General features: G+C 48.1%; 1 pseudogene; it reads right to left on the minus strand.

Moving 5' to 3' along the window:
- Positions 1 to 3303: 3303 nt before the first annotated feature.
- LOC121836502 lies at positions 3304 to 4496 on the minus strand (annotated as a pseudogene).
- Between the last annotated feature and the right edge of the window lie 11484 nt (positions 4497 to 15980).

A 15980-nucleotide genomic window follows, 5' to 3' on the forward strand; every position in this document is an offset into this window, starting at 1 on the left:
ATTCACTAAGATGAAATGGAGTATTAGGTGGTAAATAAAGTGATACTACAGTTATGAGGCGGTCTAAAAGAAGGCGCACTGCCACAGCCTCAAGTGGTGTGCAGAGCGGGACCTCAGAGCAGGCGACCCCACCCTGTACAACCACTGCCACGCCACCAGAGGCAGTATCACTAAGACGGTCTTTCCTAAAGACCCGGTGACGTCTTAAAATATGAGGAGAGCGATCATGGAGATGAGTTTCCTGAAGAGCAAGAGCTATCGGCCGAAGCTCATCCATGAAATGATTTATATCATCAATATTTCTTAAAAGGCCGCGACAGTTCCATTGCATAAAATTTACTTTTGCCATTTATAAAATTTGTTTAAAATCGGAAAATGTAAATCAATAAAACTCTGTAGTAAAAGGATTAAAACTAGGGAGAGAGACAACTTGGATTACTTCGGCGCAGTTACCGGTTTTTTGTTCTTCCCAGCACGGGTCTGCGTCTGCCACTCCATACTATCCGGGTCAGAAGCAGGAGCAGCCAAATCGTCTAACTCCATGGACAAGTCTGCCTCTTGAGTTGTGTCGCTGGTGTTAGCCAGTGTTTTCTTCCGACTTTGATCACGGGGAGCCAGGCCCCGGCCGCGACCAGCGGAAGAGGCAGCGGAGGTGCTGGGCAGAGCGTCTTTCAACTCTGCCTGCTCCGGCCCCTTGGATACTGGGAGAGCAGCACGAGAGTTGTGCCGCTCTTTGGAGGAGGCCCTCTCCAGTGAGTTGGGGCGGGAGTGTCGCTCCTTCTCACTGGGGGAGGGCGACGAAGTAAGGACTGGCAATGGCGTTGCCTGCCTGTCCTTAGACTTGGGGGCAGCTGGTGTACTCCCTCCACAAAGTGGGGGGAGCTGCTGCCCCTGCGGGGGGGTTGGGGCCCGAAGGGCCACTGCCAGGGCTTCAGGCGAGACCTGGGTGGCCTTCGATTCCGTTCGCGGTTGAGGGCCCCTGCGCACCGCGTCGGAGTACGTGCCTTTTGAAAGAAAGGAGAATCTTTGCTTAGCTTCTGGATATGAAATGTTTTCTTTGGCTCTCAGGGTAAGGATTTCTTTCTCTTGTCGCCACAAGGGGCAAGAGCGAGAGTAGGCAGGGTGAGGACCCTTGCAGTTGGCACAGGAAATGGCATCTTCACAGATGTCGGCTTGATGGTCGTGGCTACCACACTTTGCGCAAGTCTCTCTCCCTCGACAGCTGCGCGATCCGTGGCCAAAGCGCTGGCAACGGAAGCACCGCTGGGGGTTGGGGACATAGGGGCGGATGCGGCAATTAAGGTATCCTGCCTTGATGGTTTCTGGCAGTGTGTGTCGTTCAAATGTAAGAATGACGTGTTTGGAAGGGATTTCCTCACCATTTTTTCGGAATATAATGCGCTTAACAGCAACAACACCAACACCTTGGAGTCCCTCGAGGAGTTCTTCCTCACTAGTGTGCAAGAAGTCGTCCTCGGAGAGGACCCCACGGATGGTGTTGAGCGTGCGGTGAGGGCTAACTGACACTTTGACATCAAGAAAACTAGTCAACTTCAGGATCGCTTCACTTTGTTTTTTGGTGGTTACCTCCACTAAGAGGTCTCCGGAGTGCTGCTTTTTAGCCTAGTACTGGAAAACCCGACAAGGTTTTCCAGTACTTTGGCAACAACAAAGGGCGACAGCTTTGCAACAGGTTTATGTTCATCGAGCGAATGAACAATGAAAAACTTTGTAAATGTTTCGATTTCAGGATCTTTGTCAGTGGTCTTGGGTTCAAGACAACGCCTTTTAAAGGCTTGCCCTGAACGGGGTTTAGAGGGGTGGGGCACCATAGGAGGGCAAAAGGTGTTCAGAATCCGCGGTGCACCGCCCACCACCGAGCCCAACAAGGGGTTAGGTAACGCACCATAACAAGAAGCGCTTGGCTGGAGACGTTACGCTAACAGTGCTGCCGGGAAACTATACCCAAGTGTGGGTCAAGACAGAGGTCCATTGCCACCCAAGGTTAGCCCTTGCCGCCAAAGAGGGGTGAAAAAGGAGTAAGATAAGTGAGAGAGAAGTAAAGGAAACAGGAAAGGTAAAAGTGAGAGATCGGAGGGGATAGTAGAAGAAATGGCGACTAGACTGAATCATCCTGGCCGGGCCTTACCAGGACTCCCGTCTATGAGAAGCGGGGGCCGAAGTGGTGTATTGCCTCACCCGGGGGGCCCCGAAGGGTCCAAACCTGCCCCGGGCTCAGCTCAACCACCAGGATTCCCTTTTCCCCAGACACGGGAAAGCCACGCACAGCCAGATGTGGGCGGGCGAACCCGCATGGCTCGGGGTCTGTGGAGACGCCACTCTCCAAACACCTGCTTTCACAGGTGCCCCCTGCGGGGAAACAAAATAATGAAGTGGAAGGTTTGTGCATGCTAGAAACTAAAGGTGGGGACATTAAAGAAGACCAAACAGAAAAAAAAAATTTTAATATGTTTAAAATTCCCCCCTCCCCCCTCTTTTTTTATGGGCCTTCTTGTTGAGCAGCCTGCCCAAGCAGGGCAAAGACTTTTTGCCCTGCTTATAAAACCCTATAAAAACATAGCCGCAATCTGCGTCTCCCTTGTTGCTTTGTGCACTGCGCCTGTGCCGTTCTGAGCTCCTCGAGGGCTGTATTTAGCCACAGAAGGACACATTTGCATTTGAGTAGCATGTTTTCCGCCTGTTGCGCAAACAGGTATTTATAATACTGCCTGTCTGCAGCCTGCAGGTGGTATGCTGGGCCTCCAAACTGATTGTGGACAACACGGTCCCGGTCAGCGTAGGCCTGGTGGTGGTGGTCGCCTTTCCAACGGCAGCAGTGCTGCCTCAGGCTGAAGGGGCGCCTCATCCTCGTCCAGCTGCCAGTCCAAAGCTGGTAATCTTTCGTTCCCCGGACTTCGGCATCTTGAGGAAAATGACCCCAGGGGCCACAAAGATCTTGTCGCCGAAGACCCAACCTTCTGGGCCAACCATGTTAGTTGCTGGCCGCACATTGACTGGTGCTTTGCTAACCTTGAATGTTTTTCAGGGTTTGAAGAATGTTTTTAATGTCACCCCTGTACATAGTTCGAGCGCACTCTTATTTGTTTCTCAGGAAATCGTTTTGTGTTCATGTGGATCAAGCTCGATCCCTCAGATCTCAATCGTTGTGGCTATTAGTTTTGAAAGTAGCTGGGCTTGAGCAGAACCAGTCTACGGTGTAAAAATCGAACTCAATTGTAGCTGTTGCAACTATTATTTCTTAAAGTAGCTGGGTTCGTGTGGAGCCAGTCTGCAGTGTGCATGTCAAGCCCGATCGTAGCTGTTGCGGCTATTAGTTGTGAAAGTAGCTGGGCTCGAGTAGAGCCAGTCTACGGTGTGCACGTCAAGCGCAATCTTAGCTGTTGACGACCCCGAGTCAACAAGAAATGTCAAGCTGACATCTGCTACGCTCACTTTTATGTATATTGCTCTGCGAGCAGAATGCTGCACGGTCAAAACTTGCTCAGAACTTCCACTTGACAAAACATCGTCATCAAAATCAACTTCACGAACCCTGCCTTGCGTTTGTCGCTTGCGGTTGCATACTCTCTGAAAGTGGCCCTTGACGCCGCAAAACGAACATTTCTTTCCCTGCGCTGGGCACTGTGACACTGATGCACGGTGGTTCCGCGAGCCGCACCGAAAACAGTGAGGTGAAACGGACCGGCTATTTATGTCTCGCCGAGGGGGGCGGTGCCCCTGCGACGCACGTGAACCGCTCGCTTTCCTTGAAAAGTTCTGCTGACAATGCTCTTTTGGCTGTGAACTGGTTTTTCGCGAAGAATGCGGACGACGCACAGAAACAGGCTCGACTGAAGCAGAGAATTCCTTTAGTTCTTCAGCTGCTTGCTGCTTGCTCAAACTGAAGAGCGATTCGTACTGCGCTCTCGAACGACAGGGAGGAACCCTTGAGTAGGAACCGTTCACGTACGCGATTGGAAGCAACGCCGGCAACAAATTGGTCACGGAGAGCCTCATCTTGTGAATTGAACGAACAATGCGAAACGAGCTGCCGTAAAGCAGCAACAAAGCCATGAACAGACTCGCCTGCGTGTTGGTTGCGGCGGTGGAAACGATGACGCTCGACGACTACGTTGCACGACGTCGAAAACTGCTTCCGTAAGGCGGCGAGAGCAGACGCGTACACGTCAGTAGTGGCCGCGGTAGGCTTATCTTGAACTGCCGGTGCTGCGGCGCTTGACCCTGCAGGTAAAGTCCGGAAAACACGCTGCCCTTCCGCCCCCAAACAATGCAGAAGAATGGCCTTGCGTCGCTCTGGTGGGCACTCAGCTGCTCCGGACGCTAGAAGGTAGACTGTAAAAGTCTGCTCCCACTCCTCCCATGGCAGGGACGGACGGCCGGGCGTCTGGAGGAACGGCGGCGGCGGAGCGAGGCCGGGGAAGCTCATGGCGGGGCGGGCGTAGCCGGACGGTACGGGATGCCGAAGGTAGCTTGGAACGGGCTACATCCTCGTCGCCAATGTGATGTTTTCGAAAGACAGACGGAAAACAACCTTTATTCTGCACGATACATCAAATATATACACAAAGGAAGGACGCGCCTTCTGGGGGTGAAAGAACACAAATGAATACCGAAACTGAATATAACGACGCCATCACGAAACAAACCGAGTGCCGCGGTGCCGCCGGTGCCGCTCTAGACGGATCGCGCTGCGCGCCCGGGCTGCCCGGGCCACCCGGGCTGCCCGGGCGACGACCCGGCTTGACGACAGCCGCTGATTGGTTGCCTGGGGAGCCGCCGTGACGTCACTCCCATATACGGAGACCCGCACCGCGCGCCGTTCAAACCAAACCGTGACGTCAGCGCCCGTAAACGGGAGCCGGAAGTGATTACGTCAGTACGGGTTCCGGCTCCCGGGTTCCGTATTCCGGGTCTGTTTGAACCACCCTTTAGGAGGGTACGGAGAGGAGGGTATTGTTTGTTTATACCACATTTCTGGGACGTGGATCGAGTGGATTTGGGGATGAAGAAACGACATACAGTTGTCAAGCTGCCATCTTGTTTATCAAGCGGGAAGAGAGGGGGAAAAATACAAACAATAGGGTAACGGCTGCACGACCTTAGCGCTGGATTAGTGGCGCCATCTGATAACAGTCCATCACACTACCAACAGGTGTGCTTCTCCTCTGTACCCTCCCCTCCATCCTCCCTCCACCCCTTCCCTCCCTCCTCCCTTGTGACCTTCACGAGTGACCTTTGTGACGTCACTCGTGACCCTAGTGACGTCACATGTGATGTCATTATGGGAAACGCTCCAATGTAACACACAGTTACGCCAGCACCGACGCCGCTCACTCCGGAGACGGCTGCCTAAGAACTGCACTCTAAAAGACATTCTTCATGTGGGCAATGTGCATCTTGCAGGTGTTGTGGAAGCTTGCCGCAGTACATGTGCTCCGCAGCTGCGAGCTCAGCTATGGCCGCGAGTGAATACTACCTGTAAAATGAGCTAGATGTAAAAGCACCTGCACATACATATTTATGTAATTTACTCTCAGCTTTGTATGTGCATTCGTTTGACTTGGCATCTCAGTACAGTGGACCCAAAGAAAATGGGTCCCAAAGGAAATGAGGTTCAAGTGTTGTGCTCGTCGCCTTTGGACCTACGGAGATGTAGATTTTTCGGCATAAAACCTCAAATTCATGTGACTGCTTGCCATGTTTTGGCTTTACCTCATAAGCTTCTAGCCTGTGTATTTTGTGGTGATGGTGCAATGGGAATACAATAACCTTTGTATTGTTTGCATTGCCTAATTCCTTTTTAAAATGTACCTTCTAGCATTTGAGCAGTGTACAAGATTAATTCTGCTATCGATAAGTGCAGTGTCCTTTCATTGTTTCAGTGTTCTTGAATGTGCACAGATCCTTCTTGCTTTGGAGAGAACTTGCTGGAATGTTTCCTAGAGTGGACCCAGTATTTAGTATATGCATACCCAAGATACAGTTATGAAATCAATGTTAGCTTTGTTAGTAGAACCCCAATCATGTTAACCTCAAAAGGCTAGACTTGTCTGCATCAAATTGCACATACTGCATTCTAGATATTTGTAGAAACAGCAGTAACATGACAGCTCACTGGTCCTGTGCCTGTGGAAGACGGCTCTTTTTACATTTTCTTGGGTCATTGGATTTTGTCTGATTGCGGCAAGTGCATTCATTGTTTTGATTTGTTTGTAATAAAAGTTTTCAATCCAGGACTCTTGACAACTTCTATAATTTAGCCGGGAAAATTAGAAGTGAACAAAATTCCTTGAGCTCATAAAGGTGTCCCTGGTTGTATTAAAATGTTCAAATCCAGAGCTCTTGACTACTACTATAATTCAGCCAGGAAAATAAGAAGTGAAAAAAATTGATTGAGCACATAGAATGTGTGCTTCATTTTTATGTACAGTAAAGACAAATGTATAATAAACTCGCCCTTGTGGAAAGCGTCAACTCTGCAGTTAAAAAATTTTGTTCTGCAACTTTTTTTTTTTACTTTTGTTTTGTGCGTAGCATCAGTTGGTACCGCGAGTTCAGTATGGATAGTATGTATGATCTCTATGGAACAGATGCCGTGCTTTCTTTTTAGCAACTTTTGTAATCTTGTTAAATTTCTCTCGAATTACGCGTTTTCATTTCTGCATTTCGTACACCAATTGATACTTTTTATCTTTACACCAAATTACATTCGTCGTTACCTTTGAAGGGACATACAGTGCTGTTCCTTTTTCTTAGAAAATGCATCGGCATGAACGGACATTTCTGTGGACACCTTTATTCGGCGTACGCACTCAACGTCGACGATGGTGGTGACAGACACATCTAGAACCGCGGCTTGCTGTCGCTTTTCACGTGTAACCACGGTTTGCACGAAAAACACGACGCAGTTATGAGACTCGTCGTTTGTCGCTGCCCAAAACCACCGCGGCGTAGCAGAAGCAGACGACCCCGTGTCACATCCACGTCCGGATTCTTCGTTTTTCTTTGTTTTCCCTAGATTCCCTCTCGAAGCACCGCTCACTCCGTTGTAGGTACCGGACTTAAGTACTGCCTTGGCTGAGACGGTTCCGATTTCGTTTCGAGCAAGCGGCTCAACCGGCGTTTTACGCTGGGTCTCAGCTGAGACCCAAAATGAAACCACACGAGAAAACAAATTGTCGGACGTGGCTACCACAGCCACTACGCACCAGCTACAAGTCATTTTTACTGGTTGATTGCTTTCGTTAAAGCGAGTTTAGACTGCTTCTACGCCATCGACGTCTTCGACAGGAAAGCCTGCCACGACTGTTTCGTTTTCGGTTTGGTGGTTTCGCAATCGCTTGTTTTCCTGTGAGCTTGACTGGTCACCCATGTCCTGATGGAAGTGCTCAGGTAAGAAATAATATCAATAACACCACTTTTTAGTTGTGCTGTTTCGTAAAGGCAAATGTGAATAAGTTTGGCATAATTATAACTTATTTTTGCGGTTCAGTTCCTGACACAAATGCAGCGCCATCCATTCAAGGATGAACGGAAAGCAAGACATAGTACGTAGTCTTATTGTTCAGACGATTTTCAACCCGACGATCACGGAGTTGGCCGAGGTACAGTTCCGAGGCAATCCTTTCTTTGTAAAATGATGTGTTTCGTGTTTAAAAACAGTCGGAAAAGCAAACAGTTTCTCAAAATGTCAGCGTCAACTCCCGACGGACGTCATGTTCCAAAACATTTTGGAAGATAGCGAGTAGCTTGATACGTTATAGCAGTGTTTATGAACCTTCGCTAGGAATTGTTATGGCGTGGCTATATATATATTTGAATCTAAACTGCGCTAGCATTTTTATTGTCTGTCGTGAACGAATCTCCGACATATTTCTCCACTTAAAGGAGGACCAGCAGAAATATTCTTCCGCCTGGCGGAAAGTCCTTCTCGCCCTCTTTCTTTCCTGTATTGAAGCACGGCGAGGCGAGGGGAAAGGTCTCCTTTTGCGCCGGCTTCTTCTGAGAGGATAAGCCGAGAAAATCCCCATTCTGAGCGACGGGCGATGGGTGCGGCAGCAGCGACCTCGTGAGGTAGCTTCAGCTCCTATCGCGTAATCTGCCCCATTTTTTTGGCGCTCACCAAGCATAACCCCTCGGGTGTAGGTTTTACGGGGCTGCAAGGCTGCGCCCGCGCTGTCACCGAATTTCAGCTGTCGAAGGTCTTTTGTTTAGCCAGTAACAAAGTAAACGCATACTTGAGAGCTGCGATGCATTCCCGCACCTATTGAAGGAACGTTTCATAGATATTTTCGGTTGATCAAGGAGCGCAAAACACATGTGCGAGAAGTGGTGACTTGAATATGTAAGGATGGACTTACATCTTTACAAAACATTCTATCTTAAAAAAACGACTTATCACGCTCAAACCTGCCTCAGAAAACGATGAACCAGGCGCGGGCATCTTCTAGAAGGTCTCTGTTTTCTAGCAGGGAGCACAAATATTGTGTGCGTAACTCACACATATGACGGCCAACGAATGTAGGTGACATTTATATTTACGCATGCCAGCAACCACATGAGGTAAGAAGGCAGCAATAATGTGTGTCGAATCGTACTATCGATAGTTTTCCGATAGTCGACTATCGATAGTTTTTTTACTACCGATAGTCAGATTTTTGGCGGCTATGAAGACTATCGATACTACTATTGATAGTTTTGCACCACTATTAGAGCGAACACAGTTGCCACACCGCCGCTCGCCTCCCTTCCTCCTCTCTTCGCCCAAACTCCCATCTTCGTCATCACTGAAAGCTGAACCAAAGTTGGGATGGTAAGTTCTTGGGTTAGTTGCTGTCCCATTTGAAAAAAATAAAGCGAGAAAAAGAAAAAAAGGGAGCGACGCTAACTACTAGTTTCTCAAAACTATCGATAGTAAACTGTCGACTGTACTATCGATAGGTTTACGATTGTCGACTATCAATAGTTTCCCGAAAGTCGATTAACGATAATTTTCCGATAGTTGACTATCGATAGTTTTTCTATAGTCGACTATCGATAGTCAGATTTCTGGCGACTATCGATACTATCGATAGTTTTGCACCACTAGTGTCGATACTAAAAAGTTTTAGTGGAGCGTCTTTAGCTCTTGGATAACCGCACCCTACAAACAATATATAAGATATAACCTTTCTGTGAGCACTCTTGATCAAGTGGGGCTATCGAAGCGTCTGGTGTTATAGTTCAACGTTTCTTAAATCGGTGCTATAGCACGTGCTGCCACTTTAAAGTATTTTTGAGGCATTAAATAATAAAAAAAAAATTGTAGCCAATTTTTTTAACATGATACGCGTTTCTAGTTTGTCTTTGCAAACACATTTTAGGTATACTGCCTCACATTTAGCACGGACAAACTATTGCCGGGCTTTCTAATTTTTTTTTTAGAAATAAATGATGTTTAGAAAACTGTCATGCAACTATCCAACCTAAGTGGCAGAGCTCAGTGCTAGACAATACACGTTGCTGGGCAGAAATAGTAAAAAGCGCCGATGTCGCGTTCGGGCTAAAGGTGCCATGTATAATGCACGCGTACCACTACAAGTGCGTCCGGACATTTCTTTGAATGCCGTTTCATCGAATGCCGCTTCATCGAACACCGTTTCATCGAACGCCGTTCCCTCGAACGCCGTTTCATAGAAGCCGTTTCATCGAACACCTTTTCATCGAACAACGTTACAGTCTGCAATATTTTGGAATTTACTTTAATTTTTATACACAACTTCATCTAATTCTTTGTTGTTGTTTTCTTCTTTTGTTTCTGTTTTTATATCACTGGGTGCAGTGGCGAGATAAGTTCCATCGTGAACATATCCTGCTTCGAGAAGAAAGCCTCCATAAAACAATGACCCCTCTCCATGTCACATGAAACAATTAAAAATGAGACAAAAACAGAAAGCACAGACACTTAAAAGTGATTTAGGTGTCTGTCCTTTATTTGCAGTGTCGTGGTTTTAGTCATGTATGTACATGAGTAAAGCTTTTCAGTAAGTCGCATACCCAATTGTTTTTATTTCTTTTGATGCCAATTGCTTTTATTTTTAGTAAATTGACACCACCTTCAAAAAAAATTTCACAAGTGACTACCTTAGTCTTAACAAATGCAAGGTTTGACATCTATAGAGCACTGTTATGCCCCAAAACTCGGTACAGAGCCATACAGAGAAATTCGATGAAACGGCCCTTGGCGATTCGATGAAACGGCGTTTGATGAAACGGCGTTGGATGAAATGTCCGTTCATTCGATGAAACGGCTTTCGGTGAAATGGCGTTCGACGAAATGTCCGATCAGCGCAAGCATAATATGGCAATGGATTTATTACACAATTTGTTTTGATAGATGAAAGGTTTTAAGAAATCGTCGCAGCACCTTGATTATCACAGCTGACAACAAGTCACACTTACTAACGGCTTTGGCTTGCGTTATCAAGTCGTCAAAAGCAGTCATCTCCGTGGGTTCAGAAAAAGTGAGGTTCAGGCTTGGTCGCAGATTGCTACGGTTTCACTCGTACGCTTTTTTAGTTCTATCTCGCATATATAAGCTTCTTGCTCAAATAAACAGGGGCATCTAACTTTTCGCTCATCTTGGCATCTAGCGCGACTATTAACAAGTTCTAAAACAGACAAAGAAAAAGTGATTTAATTAGCTCAGGAATATAGGTTGAGCAAAATATTTACAAAGTTTGAGGTTCCCTGAGTCGTCTTTTGTATTCAATCCCCCTCTCCTCACCACCACTTCCTTCCTCTAAATAAACAACGTGGATTATTTTATGAACCACCAGTAATAGAGCGTACTCGCAAAACGTCTATGTGGCGTAACAAAGCGTAAGAAAGGCCTTGTATAAATTTTCGAGCAATGAACTGGTCTTCTTACTGTGCGTGACACAGCTAGCACGAACACAATATTGACATTTTTACGCAAGGGCCATGCAGAATTTAGTGTTTTAGTGTATAAGAACAAATTGATGCCTCGCAAGTTGGTGCCCAACGGAAGCACTCTTTACTGAATTGCTTGTTTAAAAATAACAACCTTTCAACCATAAAAATAAAACAAAATAACACCACTTTTTTGGGGGCCACTAAATTTACTGATTCACTTCGTTAGCGTTGATTGTGCATCGGTATGCGTACATTACACGACACTGTTAGCGCAAACACGACATCGGCGCTTTTTGCTATTTTCCCCAGCAATGTATCGAATCGCACTAAAATCTACCGCTTAGGTTGGATACTCGCATAAACAGTTTCCTAAACATCATTCACTTATAACAAGAAAAAAAAGTTGGAAACACCGGCGATAGTTTGTTTGTGCTAACTGCGTGGCGTAGGGTACCTAAAAGGTTTTTCCAATGTTAAATACAATTCTGTGTCACGTTGAAAAAAATGTTCTGCTTTTGCTTTAGTTTCTTTGAGACACCACAAATACTTCGAAGCCTGGCGGCCGGTGCCATGAAACCGATACAAGCAACATTCAATCATAACACGACACGCTAGACTCGCCAAAAAGGGTTTTAATATTGTCTTTTCCGCTCCCTAGCCGCACTCGATAAAGAATGTAAAGAGCGAGTCTAGCTTACATTTCGTTGTGGGGTACGGACCGTACGGTTATCTAAGTGGTTGACATCCACTTAGATAAAATTGACATCCACCCTTGATGCCCTCTCACCTCAGGTGGTTGTTGGGAATGTGTAAATATGAATTTCATACATTCTGCTGGCCATCATGTGCTGCGAGTTAGGCACACAACAGGGTATTTTAGTAAATCGTTTTCAAAGGCCCGCTGCCACTTCAGGCGCGCGCTTCAGAGAATGTATCGAAGTGGCAGCGCGAGCTCCCGCTAAATATAGCGTGGCCTGAAAACATAGTCTGCTAAAGTTCTCCAATAATTTGTGCTCGCTGCTAGAAAACAGAGACCTTCTAGAAGATGCCCGCGCCTGGTACAAAGTTTTCTTTTCCATCGATCCCACTTTGAGGCAGGTTTGAGCGTGATAAGCCGTTTTTTTAGAGATGGAATGTTTTGTGAAGATGTAAGTCCATCCTTACATATTAAAGTCACCACTTCTCGCGCATGTGTTTTGCGCTCCTTGATCAACCGAAAATATCTATGAAACGTTCCTTCAATAGGTGCGGGAATGCATCGCAGCTCTGAAGTATGCGTTTACTTAGCCACGGGCTAAACAAAAGACCTTCGGCAGCTGAAATTCGGTGACTGCACGGGCGCAGCCTTGCAGCCCCGTAAAACCTACACCCGAGGGGTTATGCTTGGTGAGCGCCAAAAAAATGGGGCAGATTACGCGATAGGGGCTGAAGCTACCTCACGAGGTCGCTGCTGCCGCACCCATCGCCCGTCGCTCAGAATGGGGATTTTCTCGGCTTATCTTTTCAGAAGAAGCCGGCGCAAAAGGGGACCTTTCCCCTCCCCTCGCCGTGCTACAATACAGGAAAGAAAGAGGGCGAGGAGGACTTTCCGCCAGGCGAAAGAATATTTCTGCTGGTCCTCCTTTAAGGTGGTCACCAGCAGCGGAGCTCCTCGGAACCAACATGGTCGGCATATGCTCACAGATCATGAGGTGGTCGCCAAGTGGCAAGGAAGCACCCATGACCTTCACATGCTATCGCAGAGCTGTATCAGAGACAATTTCGGAGGAGGAACTTCAAACGGGCTTTTCATCGCGGATGGCGATCGGCTACGATGGTCGTGATTGATCGTGCCCTACCGCTGGGTAGACACGTCAGCGGAGTGCGCATACAACCAGGTGCACAGAAAACTGGAAAAAAAAGTGAAAGCCGTTTACAATTCCCTGTAACGCCGGATTGGAGCGCAGCTCTTGAGGAGGAGTGAAGGGTACAGGGGCCACGTGACCTCGGGGAGGGGGCCACGTGACCTCGGGTCACGTGACCTTGGAGGGGTCACGTGACCTTGGGGTGACCTCGGGGTCACGTGACCTTCAGGGGGTCACGTGGGGGTCACCTTGGCGGTCACGTGACCTTGAGGTGACCTTAGGAGGGGTCACGTGACCTTGGGAGGGGTCACGTGACCTTGAGGTGACCTTGGGAGGGGTCACATGACCTCGGGGAGTCACGTGGCCTCGAGGGACCACGTGACTTGGAGGTGTCACGTGACCCCTCCAGGTCACGTGACCATCTTTCATTTACTTTTCTCCTCTCCGGCGCCTTTGTCGCCACACCCACTGGCCAAACTCTCCCAATATACGGCTCTGGCCACATCCACATCTTGCACTGGGCCCATCACCGACGTGTGCACTGTGCTGCCTGTATCCGGGTGCCCAGGTGGTTCAGGACGAGCAGCTTGCCGCTCTCCGTGGCTGATGCTGTCTGTTGCAACTCTCAATGCACCGCTCCTACACACTTCGTCGACAGAACGTCGCATGATAATGCCCTCCTGGGTGCGGGTTTTGTAGGAAACTGGACCCGTCATTTCAACGACTGTCGCCAGTATCCATGAAGGGCCACTGCTGTAGCTGCATATGAATACTGGGTCTTCTGGTCGAAACATTCGTGACTTCGGTAGGGCTCCTTCGCTGGAATTCTCATCAGCTCCCTTCCTCATGCTCTCAGTCAGGTCCGGGTGCAGTCGATCAAGCTGCCCTCATGTTCCCTTTTACAATACGCTGTAGCGAATCTTTTGTTGAGTGCACCATGCGCTCTGCTTGTCCGTTAGTTGACGGGTGGAAGGGTGCTGACGTGATGTGTCTGATGAGACCGGCTTTCAAGAATGTGCGGAATTCTTCGGAGGTGAACTGAGCCCCGTCATCCGAGACCACGGTGCTGGAGTTGCATTTCATGCGTCTACTGAGGCACGAGGAGGTGCAGGTCGTTATTCTTGGCATGCCATGCACTTGATCACATGCTCTTCTATGCTTCTGTCCATCTTGGGCCACCACACATAGCTGCGAGCAAGAGCCTTCATTTGGACGATGCCAGGACGTCCGACATGGAGGGCCTCCAATAACACCTTCCTGCCTTCTGGGGGAATTACGACCCTGTTCCCCCAAAGTATACATCCTTTGTGAACCGGCAGCTCATGTTGTTGAATCTTGAATGGCTGAAAATTTGCCTCAAGGCCTCCTGGCAGCTAACCCTTCAGAGCCCAGTTGAGAACCCTTCAAACGGTGTTCTTTGCTGTCATTCGTGCGACGTCCTTGGCGTGGAGCGGTGGATTGGATGTGTTCTCCAGAAACAAAACTTCTAGAGGAGGTGGCACCACAAACTCTGGAACGGTAAGTAAGAGGCGACTAAATGCATCGGCATGTTGTATCCCAGGTCAATGATCCAAACTGTAGTTATAAGCATTCTGTAGGATCGTCCAATGCAACATTCGTGGAGACAAGATGTATGGCATTTGCTTTGCAGGTGTGAACAGTCCCAAAGGGGGTTTGTGGTGTTATGATCTCGAAGGCAATACGTGTAGTCATGGAACTTCTTTACGCTTGCCAGCACTGCAAAGGCTTCTTTGTTGATTTGAGCATAGTTTGGCTTGGTAGATGTCAATGTGCGGAAGTAAAATGCAACGGGGACCTTTTTGTCATCTTCCGGTCGACAACCAAGTGCAGCTTTAATGTATATCTTATGACGAGGCATCACAAGTGAGCACAAAGGGCTTTGTTTCGTCATAATGGTGCAGCACACTTGCTGAGGACAGCAGCTGCTTGCGTTCGTTGAAAACTTGTTCATGAAGAGGCGTCCACTCCCATCGTGCCTCTTCGTCAAGTAGCTGACGTAGTGGCTCGGCCACCGCTGCATTTTTCGTAGAAAGATGCAATAGAAGTTTAGCAGTCTTAGGAAAGCCTGTAGCTCCTGTTTGCTTGTTGGTACTGGTGCCTCATGAATCGCCTTCACCTTTTCTTTTGTTGGGTGCACACGCGCCTCGTCAATAAGAAATCCCAGGAACTCGAGCTGCGACACTTCAAAATGGCACTTTTCACTTTTTAGTCCGAGTTCAGCATCAGCAAGACGGTGCAGGACTTCCTCGAGGTGGCCTGCCAACTCTTCTTTGGTGCTTGCAGCAATTAGAACATTATCGAATTATGACACAACCCCGGTGATCCCCTTCAGGAGGTCATCCATGAAGCTCTGAAAGATCCCAAGAGCAACACTTACTCCAAACCGTAGCCACTTTACTCGAAATGCTCCTCAATGGGTTGTGATCCTTTGTGCCTCCGCCGCTTCTTCATCAACCACCAGCTGCTGGTAAGCTTCTGCCAAATCCAGTTTTGCAAACAGCCTCCCCCCCCCCGAGAGTAATGCCAGGAGGTGCTGTACCATGCGGATCGGGTATGGGTGTTGAGCCAGTGCCTTGTTGAAAGTGCATTTGTAGGCGCCACATATTCTGATGTCTCCAGTTGCCTTCATGGGCGTCACAATCGGGGTCTCCCACTATGGTTTTGTGACCGGCTCTAAAATGCCTTGTTCAATAGGGCAATCATGTTCAGCGTCAATTTTAAGCGTGAGTACGAAGGGCATTTGCCAGGGTTTCATGCGAATTGGCATCATTGTAAAGTCAAGGTGCAGCGATACTGGGGGTCCCTCAAATTTCCCAATCTTTTACCCAAAACGCCATCATACTTTGCAAGCACACCTTCAATAAACAGCCCTGTGACCTTATTTACCCCTGGCAGCCTGATTCCCAATGGTTTAAACCAGTCCATGCCAAGGAGGGTTGTCCACTGTCCCTGTGCTACTAGCAGTTTCAGGTCTCCTTCGAAACTGCCATTCTTGACATGGACCTTTACACTCCCTTGATCTGCACCATATTGCAATGGAAATCTGACTTGCGATTGAAATGGCTCACCCGGTACAGCATCTTCTTCATGACCTCATTTGTTTGTTCTCGGACGATCGATAACTCTGACCTCGAGTCAACTTCCATCATTGCCGACGTCCCGTGCTGACGTGTCTGCGAT

This window comes from Ixodes scapularis, unplaced genomic scaffold (genome assembly GCF_016920785.2).
Source record: "Ixodes scapularis isolate PalLabHiFi unplaced genomic scaffold, ASM1692078v2 PGA_scaffold2__306_contigs__length_199485367, whole genome shotgun sequence".
Taxonomy (NCBI): domain Eukaryota; kingdom Metazoa; phylum Arthropoda; class Arachnida; order Ixodida; family Ixodidae; genus Ixodes; species Ixodes scapularis.